Genomic DNA, 18662 nt, shown 5'->3' with positions numbered 1-18662 from the left:
TACACAACTCATCTGACTAGAAGCACATCTACCTTCAAGATGCCAAAAGTCTGGTTTGTGGGTCATAGCTATGTCTTCTGGAGTGAAATAATTGCAAGTAACAGAGGTATTTACAACTGTGATTTACCAAATGTGGACATTGTGTGGATTGGACAGAGAGGATTAAGAAGTCACCAATTGATACCATTGATAAAATCCTTTATGCATCTACCACACCCTGACCTTATAATTGTGCACTGCGGTGGAAATGCCCTGGGCACTTTGACTGGGGTAGGTCTGGAAATGCTTTTAAAGGACATCTTTGGGCAATTGATGTCACTTTTTCCAAAAACTGCCTTGGTATTTTCTAATATATGCCAAAGGCAAAAATGAAACTGGTCCAACCAATTTGGCCACAGATTGAGAAAGCAAGGAAACATGTGAATAAATCTGTTTCTGCTTTCCTCTGAGACTATGGTATGGGTTCCATATACCACAACAACCTGTGTTACAACATGCAAGGCATCTATAGGAGAGATGGTGTACATTTTACAGATGAGGGGAATAGAGTCTTCCTCTTGAATTTGAGACTCTGCATTGGTACCTACTTGTAGGTACAAAAAACACCCACATAACTCAACAGCTCTTTTCAGAGCTAACTTACCTCTAAGCACTCTAAATTATTTTTTTACTCTATTTTTTACACTGTTTTTCCCTGTGGTGCGCTCAGGGTGCGCGTACCGGAGAGCGCACATAGGAACGCACCCAGCGCTTACCCCACAATAATTTTTTTAAAAAAAGTTTTTTTGCCCTTAAGGGTCCTTCTAAGCCTCCCTCAAAAAACCTAAGGGGTCAGGGGGTGTCTACCCTGCCCCCTTTTAATCATTTCCCCCTTTTTTTTTCTCTTCAGGTGTCTCGATTTTACCGAGACACAAGATGGCGGACTCTCCGGACTGTTAAGAATGTTGACAGACACCTGACAGCCAATCGGCTTTCCGCTTGCGCACTCCCGTAGCGCGCCGGGTGCGTTCCCCGGTACGCATACCGGTGAGCGCTCGGAGCATTACTCGGATCATACACGCACCATTAATAAGAATAGAGGCCAAAGCACGTGGCGTACCACAGAAATACAACACAGAAATTCACGCACGCTCAATTTATAAGAAAAGAGGCCTGGAGGGTCCCGTGATGCAGAAAGAAAAATTACCATCATGAACGCACAATTTAAAACCATTGAGGGCTGGGAGGGCCATGTGATGCAGAAAAAAATAACATCTTGCATGTACAATTTATAAGAATAGAGGCCAAAGCACGTGACACACTTCAGAAATACGACACAGAAATTCATGCACGCTCAATTTATAAGAAAAGAGGCCTGGGAGGGCCCCGTAACACAGAAGGAAATAGTACGATCATGAACGCACAATCAATAAGAATAGAGGCCTGGGAAGGCCACGTGAGGCAGTAATAAATATTGAAAGTCACAGGAGAAACATGAGGGAGCAAATACGATGAAGGACAAAGCACGTGGGGCAGAAAAATAAAGCAAAGCAGAGCTTCATGCACGCACAATTTATAAGAAGAGACGCCTGGGAGGGTCACGTGACGCAGCACAAAAACATAGTTACAGTATAGTCAATAATAAAAAACTATGCAAATTTCTCACCTTGCAAGTGCAGGAAAAATATGAACTGGACTAATGATGTATGCATACGACGAACAGAACGAATCAGGTATACACTGAATGCACTCAAAGAATGAGGCATGTGCTTGATGAAGTCGACGATTTAATATCAGCAGTATCCGCAGGACTGTCACTACTGAATAGAAGAAGTTCTAGAAAGATGCGAGGTTATTCATAGCTTAATTTGAACAAAGATGGGAGGTTAATTATAACTTAGGATGACACTCATTGGTTAAGCAATACGTACAAGGGTTTCAGAGCTGTGATTGGTCAAACAGGATGTCAGATTGATGGACGGCGCACAATGCCTTTTCTAAAAAATACACTTATGCGCACAGTGAGTGGAACCGCTGTATACACACCCAGATGGGGGGGCGGATATGGCGCCTGCGCACCAAACATCCACCCAAACACGCAGGCGGAATGCATGCACAAAGTGTAGGGGGTACACAGCTAGATAGGGTACACAGTTCAATAGAACACTGGCTGGGACCATGGGGGCATTGGGGCTCCCCCCACGGTCTCCAACGTTTCATTTGAGCCCCGGGGATGGGATCCCCGGGAATAATAAAAATGAGTGATGAGGGCTATTTTGTTTTTACGGTAAAATGTTAATGCTTGTAAGGGGCACTGTACAAACGTGCATGACGTGACGCGGAAGCGCCGATGTGACGCGAAACATCGAGACGTATTCATAACATATGTGCGGGTACGCGCAGAGAACAATTAGGTGTACAAAGGTTGGTGCGATCACTGTACTTGTACCGTACGACTATCAAAAAAAGAAATGCAAAAAGGAAATATATAGACTTTAATTTTAATATATTAAAAAAACATTACATTAATACAAAAAATATTTTTGAATTGAGTGTTTTTATTATTTTACATAAAAAATGTGTTATGTAACTTAAAAAGTAAAATAACAAAAAGTAATTATTATAAAAATATAGGAAATTAGTATAAAAATAAATACATATAAAAATGAATATTTAAAATGATAATTTACAAAACCTTTGAAATTCCCTGAAAAAACCATAGGTTTCAGCCACGTTTTAGTTAGGAATTAGCATTTAAAAAACCTTGCAAATTCACTGAAAAAACCATAGGTTTCACACACGTTATAGTTAGGAATTAGCCTTTAAAAAACCTTACAAATTCACTGAAAAAACCATAGGTTTCACACATGTTATAGTTAGCTGAGCATTTCACTCATACAAAACCATTGAAATTCCCCCTTTATGGTTAGTTCAGCTAACTATAATTGGCGCGCCCGCAATGCACTGCTGATGACGTCACATATTACATCACTCATGACATCATCCTTGTGAAAGAGTGTCAGACCTCCTCTTACCCTAGTATAACCTTTGATACACACATTCAAAAATAGAAACTAACATTTTCAAAAAAATGGAGATACCAATACCAGTTACAACAACCTATTAGGTAATTCCAACATCTACATGCACATCCACTCATTCACCAACAGTTCTATATAGTCACTCATACATATACTCACTCATCATATGTACTCATACACCTATACATCCGGTTACACACCGATACTCATCCATAGAGTTACTCACACACATATTCACACATGCAAATAAACTATGAAACATCCATTTGCTTGCATATACAGCTATACACACACCACTACATTTACTACTACAGAAACATACACATACTTACTCTCTTGAACAATCACTTATAAAAACACATACTTATTTATACAGGAACTCTTCCAATCTTTCACTCTCACATATACTCACTTATATACATCAATACTCACATATACTAGTTTAAAACATATGTAGTTACTCATAAAGATACTAATGAGACAGTCAGTCACTCACTAACACACCCATACACACACTCATCCACCCATACAGTCCTGCACACATGCTGTCGTCAAAACACATACAAACAGTGAGTCAGTCATTTATTCATTTGTGCGCTAAGTAATACCCCCCACCAAACCATACAGACACTCATTCTGAAACTCAAAAAAACCAACTAATAACTCATATAGACCCTCACGTAGCTACTCACCAACCCATGCAGCCACTTATACACAAAGTGAGACACTGATACAGATATTTACATATTTAAATATTACTCGCAAATACATGTATTCACTAAGATACACTTAATAAGTCAGTTATACAATCAATTTTACAAAAAAATCATCCATTTAGACACTTATTTACCCAATTATTCTTCCATCGACCTTTATATATGCTTATATAAAAAATATTTATTTTTCAGAAAGACACACATTCACTGGATGATGTCATCAGTGATGTCATGAGTGATGTCATGAGTGATGTCACTGACCATGTCATAAGTGATGTAATATGTGACGTCATCAGCAGTGCATTGCGGGCGCACGAGTTATAGTTAGCTGAACTAACTATAACAGAGGAATTTGAATGGTTTTGTATGAATGAAATGTCCAGCTAACTATAACATGTGTGAAACCTATGATTGGTTTCTTCAGTGAATTTGTAAGGTTTTTTAAATGCTCATTTCATTCCTAACTATAACGTGTGTGTAACCTATGGTTTTTTCAGTGAATATATATACATCCTCTAGTCCTTCCTAATTTGACTTTGCCCTGAACTCAGCACTTTACATATTTATGTACGTTTCACACGATACTGGGGCCCCAGATTCGATATAAATGTCCCTTGGCGTTTTGACTTAAAATTATTTATACAGTTATGAAATAAGTCACGCAATGGCCAATATATACTGATCTTCGTGTTCTCTAAAAAATAATAAAATGACTAGAATCGTTGAATTGGAATGATATAGTCACAGTTTGTTGCACTTTTTTGCACTAGCACACTTTGCACTTTTTTATTCACTTTTTAACACATGTGGTTTTTAACAACTGAGACGCTATACTATGCAATTTTTACTCAAATGAGGCGTTTTTTGGGCTTTTAATTATGCTAACAATATTTGTATGCATTTACCTTGTATTAGCATTATGTATAATATTTATTTTGTAATTTTGCACAAATGTTTACTGCAACATAAGCACTAGCAAACTTAAAACAAAGACAAACTACATATACAAATTGAGTTATCACTTGTCTATGTCTACTGTACAATAGCCTCGCAATAACAACGTCATGAACATGCCAAAAGTACTTAAACCAATGTGTGAACTTACACTGTGTCATGTGAGCAAGGCCTGAGGGAGGGGCCGAAACGTGTCATGGTGTCCACGAGCACCAAATAAAATAACAACTGAACGAAACTGTGGTCCGTATCCGTTTTTTAATCCTGTGCAGGACTGCACTAGAAGAAACGGAAGATTGGGATATCCTAAAGCCAGCGCAAGTCTATTTCCGGCATTTTACGGACCCCTCTCAAGCTGGGCGGCGGCGTTTGAAGAGACCTGTGCTTCCCGTTGGAGGAAGGACTACTGGTGTGCCCCGGAAGGAGCAAAGCTGCAGAACCCCCGACAGACCGCTGAACAGCGACGGACAGTGGGTGACCCAGGACCGACCAGATTCGGAGGAATCGGAGGATCTTGCATTAAACCCAGGTACGAAACTGAAGCGGAATAAAGGGGGAGAGGTGTGCATATTATGGTAACCAGAACAGTATTGACAACTTCTGCATTACCGTGACAACTGATTGACAACTACTAGTGCGATGGCGTCGGACACAGTAAAAGAACGGGAACAGGCAGCATTAGCCATGTTCCAGAATGCACCACAAAACAAATGAGATAATACTAACACGAAGATCCCAGAAACAAATATGTCATTAAGGGACAAATTTAAAGTTTTAGAGAAGAAAAGCCGCATGGAGCAAAGCAAATGGTGAGAAGCACGATCACTTAAAAGGTACTTGGATGAAGATAGGGTCCCTCGAGGATTAAGGATACTATTAGCGCCAAGCTATGAGGAACCAAACCCACTAATGATGCGGGAATGGACAGAGTGAAACCTCAATTCCTCCAAAAAGCTGATCACAATTCAGATTAAATATGCGGACATCGACCGAGCTGCATTGCTGGAAGAAATTGAAAAAACGGAAGAAAAAACCAAAATGCGCACGGAAATGATCGTAAGACTAAAAAAAGAAGAAGAAAAGATCAAAGAACGTAAAACTTACAAGTTCTTTAGGGATAAAACTGACTATGAGTTGGGACAAATATTTACATTCTCAAAAAAATATGAGGCACTTAGAAACAAGAAAGATGCCAGGAAAAGTGATGTGACTCATCTAAACCCTGGAAAAGCAGTTGAAGGCTCGTCAAGCTCATCGCAAATGGATTTGAGCTCGGTACCAGACAGTGACTCAGAGCGTTACGGTGGAGCAAGGTTACATAAGCCAAAACCAACCTTGGATGAAGAACTTTCTTTTTTATGCGCGGACCGGAGACAAAGACTCCGGCCACGCATACAACGCACCAACTACAACCAAACAACAAGAAATGGAAACGAGGACAACGACGTAAGGCCAAAAGAAACTGGCTTAAATCGAAAGAAACGAGGAGGATGGAGGAGAGGAAAGTAACTATGCCCCCTCCCACTAATGAAAACAAAACAATTGTAAATCTGTCCCATGTGCAATTGAATGAAAAAGAAAACGCATTACTTAGTCTGGGCTTTACATAGTGCCCTGCCAACAAATTTAATTATGTGAGGACTCACCTGGCTATCTTTAAAGGCACTCAAAAACTTAATCTCCAAAAGTACTATTCATTGAATAAACATAAAAATGATTCACCTCAAACCAACCATGATACAAACAAAACGCAAAACACCCAAACTGATTAAATGTTCCATGGGGAAATGCTGGAATTATTGGATAGTGAATCAAGCGTGAACACATTGAATGGACAAGAAAATGAGATAAACACTACAGTAACTACATTGACAACATGCATGACCCCAACAACCTATCCTATGAATAAATTTAGACCAAAATCTACCTTTAATCCGATCATGTTTAAAGACTCTATCGACCTATTTCATTAAACAAGTCACTAAGCAATTAAAGCAATTGAACATTAAAAATACAGAAGCAAGCTGAAATATAATAAAGCAAAAATGGATTACGCTGCCCTTATGACAAAACTTAAAAAAGACAATAAAGTCATAATCAGACCATCGGACAAAGGGGGCAACATTGATCTGATGTCTAAAGAGATGTATACAAAGGAGGCTCATAACCAACTTAACGTTAGGGAATGCTATATGATATGCAATGGCTCAGATTTGAAACAAATGTATACCATGTTCTACAAAAAGCTTTCACACTGGAAATCAGAGAGTTTATTGACTGGGCAAGAATTCAAATTTCTTAAAAACAACTCTCCTGTAGTTCCGACTATCTATTTTTTACCTAAATTACATAAAGATCCTGTGACCCCGCATTGTAGACCCATCATCTCAGGAAGGAATGGATGTTTGGAACACATGTCCCAGTATGTAGACTTTATCCTACAAAGTCATGTAAAAGCCCTACCCTCATATGGTGGTGATACTAGTGACTTTATGTGCAAAATCAAGGACTTGAAATGGGAACCGAGATTTTTATTAATGGCCCTAGATGTCAGTTCACTTTACACCAGCATCAATCATGCAGATGGCTTATTACTTGGAAAAGTCACTGGGAAGATAAGAAAACACAACATGATTTTTCTAAATATGGTGGAAATCTGTTTAAACAACAATGTGTTTATGTTCAACAACCTCTTGTACAAACAACTGAGGGGTGTTGCCATGGGGGCCACCTTCTCCCCAAGCTATGCCTGCCTACACATGGGCTGGTGGAAGGAGCTGGTCCTCATTACTGAACACAAAGAAGCCATGAACAAACATGACAAAACTTGGCTACGGTTTATTGACGACTTATTTGTTATATGGGATGTGAATCTTAAAACTGCTGAATCATTTGTGCAAGACATCAATAACAATACTCTGAACTTGCACTTCACATCCAACATAAGTGCCATGCCAATAACCTTTCTAGACAGAGAGATTTTTGTAGAAAATGGCAGAATCGAAACCAAACTCCATCGTAAAACCACGGCGGGTAACTCAACCCTACATGCTAGTAGTTCCCACATTAAACACCTGATCACAAGTATCCCTTATGAGGAGATGCTGAGGTTAAGACAAATCCACAGTAAGGATAGTGACTTACATGTGGCTCAGCAAGAATGTAAAACAAGATTTATGGAGCGGGGTTACACTGAAACAGTGATCAATACAGCCATCACAAAATCCTTGAAAAAGGAGAGGATAGAACTACTAACAACAGGTAGAAATAAACCAGCAATTACTGGCATTGAAACAACACACATAGATAACGGTACTACAGAAAAAGAGAAGGAAAATACATTCAGAATTGTTGTCCAATATAGCCAACAGCACAAAAAGATAGAATCTATAACTGAGAAAAATTGGCCTTTAGTGCTGTGCTACCCGATAATTGGACATAAACTACCCAAAAGACCATCAATAACATATAGCAGAGGGCGCTCCATGAGAGATGAACTCATTACAACTAGTCCTGAGGTCATCGAATCAGCCAATTGGCTTCAAAAACATACTGGATTCTATAACTGTAAGGTGTGCAAAGCATGTCAGCAAGGTACAAATACAACATCTTATGTTTCATCTTATGATCATAAAGAGCACAGAATTAACAAATTACTGACATGTAAAACAGAATATGCTGTTTATGTTTTGTCCTGCCCCTGCAACTTACTATATGTAGGGAGCACAAAGCTCCAGGTACACAAAAGGATCCTTCAACACCTGAGAGCCATACACAACCAAGATAATACATATCCAGTAGCCAGACATTTTGAAACCAAGCATGACTCGAATAGCCGTGATCTCAGATACTTTGTCATTGACTCTGTCCCAGCAAGTAGGAGAGGGGGGAACAGAGAGGAGAAACTGCGGCAACTAGAGACCAGATACATTTTAGAACTCAATACTAAGCAGCCATCTGGTCTCAACATGTCTGAGGATTTATTTACATGTCTCTAATTTGATACCAACTGATCAACTGTCTAAATTCTTTTATTGATTTTAATTGATACGTTTAAGGAGTTTTTTTATATATTTATATATTTATTGAATGTTTATGAGTGGCTTGGAGAAGGTTCTTTTACTTACATATCTTCGGTTTTATGCAGTTTTTTGTATAACTATTATGGATTGATTTTATCTATTTTAGAATATATTTATAAGGCTTTGCCTATGCATTACTTGAAGTGTATAAATGTTGGTATATGTGTGGGGACTGCCTCCTTTATGCTGCCCATGTTTATTTATATATATATATATATATATATATATATATATATATATATGGATATCTCTATAACAGTATACAACTCAGAGTAACTTAATTTTGAAACTCATTACCACAATTGACACCCCTTGACTAAAACAGCACTTGCTTTATGACAATGGTATTTATGCCGGTATTGACTTGTCATATAATATCTTCTAGTCCTTCCTAATTTGACTTTGCCCTGCACTCAGCACTTTATATATTTATGTACATTTTACACGATACTGGGGCCCCGGTTTTGTTATAAATGTCCCTTGGCGTTTTGACTTAAAAGGATTTATACAGTTATGAAATAAGTCACGCAACGGCCAATATATACTGATCTTTGTGTTCTCTAAAAAATATTAAAATTACTAGAATCGTTCAATTGGAATGATATAGTCACAGTTTGTTGCACTTTTTTTGCACTAGCACACTTTGCACTTTTTTATTCACTTTTTAACACATGTGGTTTTTAACAACTGAGACGCTATACTATGCAATTTTTACTCAAATGAGGCATTTTTTGTGCTTTTAATTATGCTAACATTATTTGTTTGCATTTACCTTGTATTAGCATTATGTATAATATTTATTTTGTAATTTTACACAAATGTTTACTGCAACATAAGCACTAGCAAACTTAAAACAAAGACAAACTACATATACAAATTGAGTAATCACTTGTCTGTGTCTACTGTGCAATAGCCTCGCAATAACAACGTCATGAACATGCCAAAAGTACTTAAACCAATGAGTGAAATTACACTGTGTCATCTGAGCAAGGCCTGAGTGAGGGGCCGAAACGCGTCATGGCGTCCACGAGCACCAAATAAAATAACAACTGCATAAAACTGTGGTCCGTATCCGTTATTTAATCCTGTGCAGGACTGCACTAAAAGAAACGGAAGATTGGGAGATATATATATATATATTTTTATATATTCCAGCTCCGAAGTACCCAACGTACAAAGGAGCACCCGGACCTCAGCTGCACACAAGGAGCCTTGAATGGTAAGCATGCCTCCAGCACAACGATATCCTTTGACTTCATAACTGCCAAAGCCTCTGAAGAGAAGTGGGGACACTTCGAAACATGTCAGGCATCCAGGGCAGATTGAACAGTTAAAGCATATCACTGTGCTGGAGGCGTGCTTACCATGCAAGGCTCCTTGTGTGCAGCTGAGGTCCGGGTGCTCCCTTTGTACGTTGGGTACTTCGGAGCTGGAATATTTACGCGGTGACCCATGCCGCGGAAGGAGCACCACCCTGAAAGAACCGGGGGCCATGTGGTCTTGACTACGGGCCGAGAACATGGGACAGCAGTGTAAGGATTTTGCACGAATTCCACACAGCGAGGCCCATCTGTGGGCTTGAAAAGTTACCAACTGAACATTAGCGTGATGTGAGGCACTACAAGTCCCATAAGTCCCATCCAGGGCGTGCATCAAAGCAAAAAGGGGGGTGGTGCCTCAAGCGCTCCTTCATAACTGCCAAAGCCTCTGAAGAGAAGTGGGGACACTTCGAAACGCGTCAGGCATCGAGGGCAGTTTGAACATTAGCGCGACGTGAGGCACTACAAGTCCCATAAGTCCCATCCAGGGCATGCATCAAAGCAAGAAGGGGGGTGGTGCCTCAAGCGCTCCTTCATAACTGCCAAAGCCTCTGAAGAGAAGTGGGGACACTTCGAAACGCGTCAGGCATCCAGGGCAGTTTGAACAGTTAAAGGATATCGTTGTGCTGGAGGCGGGCTTACCATTCAAGGCTTGTTGTTTGCAGCTGAGGTCCGGGTGCTCCTTTGTACGTTGGGTACTTCGGAGCTGGAATATTTTTATATATATATATATATATATCCAAACAAAAGGTTGCCCTTGTAAGGAGGCCACAGTGGAGAACACCACTCACTTGAGTATGATAACAGTTGGGACTGCTAATACCAGGATGCAACACTTTGCATACGCCGAGTGCGGCGCTAAGACACGCCCAGATGGGCGGGTTTTGGTTAAATAAAGCAGGTGTTCCCAACTAACGGTTGCTGTGTTTCCTGAATGCTGTGTGGCTCGTGATCAAGGGGCAACCCGAAACGCGTAGAGCTGAGTGTTTTGATGGACAGTGCTGGCAGCAATTGGCGGAACCCTGGATGGCAGAAGGCGTTCTCCGCTGTGGCCTCCTTAAAAGGTAGTTATAGTTAGGACCTAGCTACCATAGGAAATCCGCAACATTCTATTGGGAATAACTTTGGCGCAGGTTGAGGAATTTGTGTGTAATTTTCCAAAATTTAGGCCAGCTCCGCTCCGCTCCTTCCCTGAAAGTTTCGGGGGGATTCGTGAAGTGGGGGGGTGAAAAAAAGGGGGGTCCCAAAACGTGTTTTCCCCATGTTAATTTCCATAGAACGAATTGACAAGGCTACAGGCAGAACCGCTGAACGGAATTACACCAAACTTTGCAAAATTGTAGGGACTGGTACGCAGAAGTGCCTTTGCTATATTTCGTGAAAATTGCTCCAGTGTTTTTTTTGAAAATTAACTTCAAAAACATATATATATCTATAGGCCCGCTTCCAGCGCTTACCGGTATGCATACTGGGGAGCGCACACGAGAAGTGTGGCTCACTGGTTAGAGGAGGCAGACCTGGAAGCAGAGGTCAGCCTGAGACCAGGGTTCAATTCCCAGCTCGGCGGGGTCTTGAGTCCTAAAATGTCCATGGACTCGACAATTCTCGCTCCGGTGCCTACTCGATTCACGGGTTGACACTCTGCGACTCTGGGCAATAGCTTGCTTAATCTCCACAACGGCCCCTCGCGGCGGGATGCCTGGCTTTCACCTTGCGGATACCCTGCCGGGGTTATCTCACAGGGGAATACCAGGACGGGTTCCCTAAGCAAGCGCTTAGAAACCGCTCGGTGATTTGCGCTATATAAATTCCTGTACATTTACATTTACATTTACACGGGGCACTACAGGAGCGCGAGCGGAAAGCTGATTGGCTGTCAGATGTCTGTCAACATTCTAAACAGTCCGGAGAGTCCGCAATCTTGTGTCTCAGTAGAATCGAGACACAAGAGGTGAAAATAGAAAGGTTGAAATGATTAAAAGGGGGCAGGGTAGACACCCCATGACCCCCTAGGTTTTCTGAGGGGGCCTAGAAGGACCCTGAAGAGAAAAAAACATTTTTTTTTAATTTTCGCGGGGTAAGCGCTGGGTGCGTTCCCATGTACGCTTAGTGGTACGCGCACCCTGAGCGCACCACGGGGAAAAACAGTGTAAAAAATTAGAGTAAAAAAATAATTTAGAGTGCTTAGAGGTAGGGTAGCTCTGAAAAGAGCTGTTGTGTTATGTGGGTGTTTTTTGTACCTACAAGTAGGTACCAATGTAGAGTCTCAAATTCAAGAGGAAGACTCTATTCCCCTCATCTGTAAAATATACACCATCTCTCCTATAGATGCCTTGCATGTTGTAACGCAAGTTGTTGTGGTAAATGGAACCCATACCATAGTCTCTGAGGAAAGCAGAAACAGATGTATTCACATGTTTCCTTGCTTTCTCAATCTGTGGACAAAATTGGTTGGACCAGTTCCATTTTTGCCTTTGGCATATATTAGAAAATACCAAGGCAGTTTTTGGAAAAAGTGACATCAATTGCCCAAAGATGTCCTTTAAAAGCATTTCCAGACCTACCCCAGTCAAAGTGCCCAGGTCATTGCCACCACAGTGCACAATTATTAGGTCAGGGTGTGGTAGATGCATAAAGAATTTTACCAATTGTATCAATTGGTGACTTCTTAATCCTCTCTGTCCAATCCACACAATGTCCACATTTGGTAAATCAAGGTTGTAAATACATCTGTTACTTGCAAATGTTTCACTCCAGTAGACAAAGCTATGACCCACAAACCAGAATTTTGGCATCTTGAAGGTAGATGTGCTTGTATTCAGATGAGTTGTGGAAATGAAATGGCAGTTTGAAAGTAGGAGTTATGAAAAAAAGTGGTTGAGATTCAGTGCACTTGAAAAACAAGAAATGATTGGTGCTTTCTTAAAATTCACCACTGAAAATTAAGGTGCATGCTTTTTTTTTTAAAGAAGTCATTTTAATGGTTGAGAAAAAGTCATTTAAAGAAACATTGCACATGATTAGCTAGTACATTGAGAGGTCAAACACCCTTGCTGGATTCTTTTGCAACATAGTATGATGAACTTTTCAACTGTGTGCTGAGTTAGGTGGGAGTTACCATGGTAACAGGGTGAATGAGCACTGGGGGGATGGGTGAATATTATGTGAGTTTCAAAGTGTTGAAATGTAGAACCAATTAAAATGTTAGTTTGGTTTTGAAATAGTGTGGGAAGAATTTTAATTGGTTAAGTCCAGGGATATGTGTGAAGAATTACAGGGAATCAGGGCCATTTGTGGTTGCAGTGTCTGAGGTGCATTTCAGAGATTCTGCTTAAGAAAATCTGGTGTGTGTGACTGACACTGTTCTAAATCTTCCAAAGCATTTTTAAAGGTGAGTAATGATTCTTTTAATAAAGATAGACTGCTGTATGCACTATTACTATGGGGAAGATTAAGAAGCATATTGTGCTTGCATTGTGTGTCATGTTTTTTTTGTAATGCTGTTAAAAAATGTAATGAGGCATATTTGGAATGTATTTTGGAAATGAGTTAGGTTTCTGCCTTGTTTTGTAGTGGTCATTTAAATGGGCTGTGCTCTGTGTTAAAAATGATTTACTATGGAAAATGTTTTCTGGTAAAAATGTCTGGCTTTTAAATTTTGGTCAAGGATTACAGTGAGTGTCTGTGTGAAATAAGGAACTATGTTTTCAAATTTTTCAATAATGTCACCTGTGTCTGCTGACAGTTTGCCTCTCTTAGCTTAAAAGTTACTCTGTGCCTGTGTCTCATGTCACTTTGCACGTGCACAATCTCTCTTTTTCTGTGTGTCATTTCTCTCTTTGTGTGTGTGTCATGAAATGTGTCTCATGTGCCTAAGATCACACTGTGAGTCAAGCTCGATTTTAAATGGATCTGGGTGAATAATTTGCTTAGTTGATGTGTTTAAAAATATGGAAATACATGTTTTCTTAAAGTCAGTTAGACTTTAGCATATGTACTAGTAGGGAATCTTAGGCAGCATGTCTGTTAGGCCTCTTACTTCACAAATAGGCTCTAAGCTGTGCAATGAAGATCCAGGGTGTGCCGTTGAAATGAAAAAGGAATGTTATGTCTTGCTTATATATATGTGGTCTGTTTTTCGCCAGTAGAGACAGTGAAATAGTATGAGCAGAGACACACATACTGCATGCAGAGACAGACATGGTAGATTACATGTAACATCCTGGTCATGTGCCTAAGATCACATTGTAAGTCAAGCTCGATTTTAAATGGATCTGGGTGAATAATTTGCTTAGTTGATGTGTTTAAAAATATGGAAATACATGTTTTCTTAAAGTCAGTTAGGCTTTAGCATATGTACTAGTAAATTCAAATTTAGTTATTTGTTTGATTAATTAAAATCTTACAAAAAGCAGGTAAAAACATTTACAGTTATAAAATGCTAAAAACTATCCATATGTTCGAATAATTTTCATCAATCTGATATAAAAATCAATTGTTTAAAATAGTTTTTTGGGTTAATTCAATAGGTTCATATTCACACAACTCATAAATTAATCAAGTACAGGCTTCAAACTTTTTTTGAACCATAAGTAGAAATGTAACGAAAGCTGAGTTCATTGGTAAGTCATCTGGATTTAAGCTTGCCACTAGTGCCTGCCTACAAGTCCTTACACAACGTTCGTTAAACATTTTCTTAAGTGTACTTTTTCTTTCCGCTTCCAAATCAGGACAAAGACACAATAGATGTAAGATGGCTTCTTGACCTGATTTACATAGTCTACATAAGCAATTTTCGTCTGATCTTTTCCATGGTGCCAAATGGCATAAAGCTGGAAAGGGGCCAAACCTAGCATTCATAAAAACGTGCTTGTTTTTTCTTGACCATGAAGTTTTCAGGTAGGTTTGAATCTTCTTTTTTTTTAAACCATTCACAATTGACCAAGCGTGCATTCGTTTAACAAGAATATCTTTGTCCTTTATTAACAAGAGGTAATCAGTTAGTTTATTTACCACTTTTTTAAAACTCTCCTGCACAACAGTAGTGTTCCAGATAGGTGTTATACTGAACTCTTCAGTTGCTTGTTTTAAGTAAGAGCTGGCAGTTAACGACCGGTTATTTTTTATTTCAAGCCACAGTAGACGAGACATTTCGTTGTCCTGATCGTTTTTTATTCTGTTCCACACTTTCATTGTGTGCCCTTTCCTTGCATAACATTGGTTGTTTAGCCCAAATTCCAATCTCACTTGAGCTTGAGAGGCATTCTTAGGAAGAGAAAATAAAATTCTGTACGTTTTAGCGACTGAGGTGTTAATGATGTCTTAGTCTTTTCCATTGAGCACCTCACTGCCGTACGTTAAAGTTGGCAATAATTTTGCCGCAATTGTTTTTAATAAGGGGCGATAAGACAAGTCTCCAATGGTTCTCTGGATTGATCTTAGTGCACCAATGAGGGAGTTTGCTTTCCTTTTAATGTCGAGTTTTTGGGTCTCGAACTTGCCGTTATCGTTGAAAGTTACACCCAAATACTTATACTCAGCTACCCGCTCCAATTTTTTTCCTTGCAGGATCCATTTATGTGCGTGTGTTGTTTGTTTGTTTTTTGTAATTACCATCACCTTGGTTTTTGCTTCGTTTATGTGCATACCATTTGCCTCAGAATACTTAAAGATGCCATCAATCAGTCTTTGCATCCCCACCTTTGTACAACTTAAGAGTATGACATCATCCGCTTATAATAGACTCAATATTTGGGTTTGAGCTAACCTTGGAGGGTGGGCATTAATTATGTTTAATTCGGTGGTAAGGTCAGCTAAAAATAAATTAAAGAGCAAGGGAGCCAACACACATCCCTGTTTGAGGCCACTCGATGTGGGAATTGTTTTGGTCAAGGTTGAGCCGTTCCCCATCCTAACTCTAACCCAGGTTTCGGAGTGCAAGAGCTTAATCATCTTTAGTAGGTTTTCTGATATACGTTGTTTAGTTAGTTTGACCCATAAAATTTCTCTGTCCACACAGTCGAAGGCAGATTTAAAATCTACGAAACACAAATATAAGGGTTGTTTAGCTAGAATTGTTTTTTCGATTAATATTGTTAATGTTAAAAGGTTTGTGGTCGTACCAAGGCCTTTGACGAAACCTGTTTGGTTTGGGGGTAATACCTGATTCTCTTTTGCCCAGTCAGTTAGTTTCTACAATAAAATTCCAGCAAACAACTTTGCGTCCGTATCCTGTAAGGTAATTAAGCGATAATTTTCTGGTTGTTGCCAGTTTCCTTTCTTAAATATGGGGGTTATAAGTGATCCTTTCCATGATTCCGGGATTTGTTCACTCTGGACCACTTCTTTAAAAACATTTGTTAAATAGCTTGACCAGAAGTCAGGCGCTTCTTTGAAAAGTGCAAAAGGAATGCCATTTGGTCCAGGGGCGCCGTCTTTTTGCTTTTTTATCAGGCTTGCCACTTGACTATTGGTTATTAGAATCTCACTATCTCCTTCTGTGTCAACTTTTGTGGAACTTGGGTCAACCATACGTTGTATCAATGGCGGTTTGTTTGGATTTAAGTGTGCTTTAAGGAACGTCACCCATTCTTCTTCGGATAGACTGGTTCCAATTCCGTATTTATTTGGTCGAGCTAGGCTGTTAATTAGTCTCCAGAACTCCCTTGAATTTGCCAAGATGCTTGCATGGAATATTTTTGTCCACAGTTCTTGTCTGGCTTTGCTTTTTTCATTCCAAATCAATTTCTTTAATCTGCAGGTTGTATTTCTCAGTAAAGCAGCTAATTTGTTGATGTGTGGGGACTTCGTTAGTTGTTTCCTCAGCCGATTTCGTGTACATCTGAGTTTCCTTACAGCATATGAAAGAAAGATGAAATTTTCTCTGCCTTCTCTTTTCTTGCTGTTCACACCTTTCCTGCTTTGTATTCCTGTTATTTTAGCATTATCAGTGACTACTTTGTGGGTGATATTTTCCCATCTTTCCATGAGATCTATGCTTGTTTCTTCATCCATGGATTCTATCGCTAGTGTTTTTGCCCACCCGGTGATCTCATCCGTATTTTCGGATTTCCATATAAGTTTCTTGTAATTAATGGTACAGATCTCACCAGGGGTTCTCTGGAAGGTCTCGGATTTTGGGCACAATATATTTATCACAATAAATTGCTGGCTATGATCACTGTCCGTGACTTTATTCAAGGTATAAGATGTCACCTTGTTAAAGGTAGATAAAGACGTCAGCGTGTAGTCTATTCGTGAGGTACCATTTTTAGAGTGGAATGAACAAGCCGGTGGAGAGTCTGTTCGAAATCTACCATTCAATATTCTAAGTCCCAGTGCTTCCATATCCTTCACCAAGTTTATCCCTATTTTATCTTGACGAGTATCGGTTTTCGATCCCGTTATTGAGTCAGGGATTGCCCATTGGTGATTTTGCGATTGAACAAAGTCGCTCCGTACCATAGGCATTATCAAGTTTGTATTGAAGTCCCCTGTTACAATATAATCTGCCAAAGGGTCTTCCAAAATTTGCTCCAATAAAAGATCATTTAGGGCTGTAATCAGCTCTTTCTTTGAGGTCCGTTTTGGTGGAATGTATACATTTACGAGAGTCAAGGTTTTGTAAGGTATACTTTTACAAGCTTTGTAGCGAATTTTTAATGCAAGAAGGTTTGGGTTGTTTGTATGAATTAACTCATGTTTTGCTTCTAAATCGTTTGATACAAATATTGCTAACCCTCCACATGGACGTCCAAATTTCTGATGTTTAACAGCTGAAACAAAGTATCTTGTGTGATGTTTCAACATAAATGGGTCTATTGACCAAGTTTCCACCCCCCCTCTGCCCCCCACCCCTTGCTAACCCCCCCCTGTTACAGGCAAATAGGTCAATGCTGACCTATATGTGACTGCTCGCTGCAGTAGTGTCGCTTCCCCTCTCCCGCCCTGGTAACCCATATTCAATATATCCAATACGCCTATTAATCTCCATATGCGTCTTATGCTGGTTCTGATTCCCTACCCTTCCTGTCTTTCTGAGACTCTGTAATCTCAGCAAGATACTCGCCCGCCTTTACTTCAGAGAAGAACATTCTGGTGCGCCCTTTTGTAACAACTTTTAGCTTTGATGGATACATCAAGTAAGCTTCGGAACCCAGACGTTGGAAAGGGGTGATAAGCTGCCTAAGTCTCCACCGCCTTTCCACGGTCGTGTGACAAAAGTCCGGTCTCGTGAAAAATGTAATCCCTTCGACTGACTTTTTCCTGTCTGGTCTCGCAGTCTCCATAACCTCCTGCCTAGCCAAAAAATTCCCAAAAAAGACAAGCATTGCCCTAGGTAAACCATTTTGACTGCTGCCTCCTCCTCCCTTCTGTGTCAGCGGGAATCTGTGCGCTCGCTGCACTTCCAGTTCCCACTGCCACTGTGTCTCCGGATATGCCTCTTTTAATAGTTTAATCATAAACCCCCTCGGATCCTTCCCTTCAAGTCCTTCCTCTAAGCCCAGGAAGCGTAGATTATTCCGCCTTTGGCGATTCTCAAAACCTTCCAGTTTCCACTGCAAGTCCTCA

General features: G+C 39.9%; 1 protein-coding gene across 5 annotated transcripts in view; it reads right to left on the bottom strand.

Annotated features, from left to right (window-relative positions):
* Window positions 1–18662, bottom strand: part of LOC144807723 (uncharacterized) — a 1505442-nt gene that overhangs the window by 332623 nt on the left and 1154157 nt on the right. The gene's annotated exons all lie outside the window — the stretch shown is intronic.

Source organism: Lissotriton helveticus, chromosome 1_2 (genome assembly GCF_964261635.1).
Source record: "Lissotriton helveticus chromosome 1_2, aLisHel1.1, whole genome shotgun sequence".
NCBI classification, from domain to species: Eukaryota; Metazoa; Chordata; class Amphibia; order Caudata; family Salamandridae; genus Lissotriton; species Lissotriton helveticus.
The sequence above is the reverse complement of the archived record's forward strand: the minus strand, read 5'-3'. Positions and strand labels throughout refer to the sequence as shown.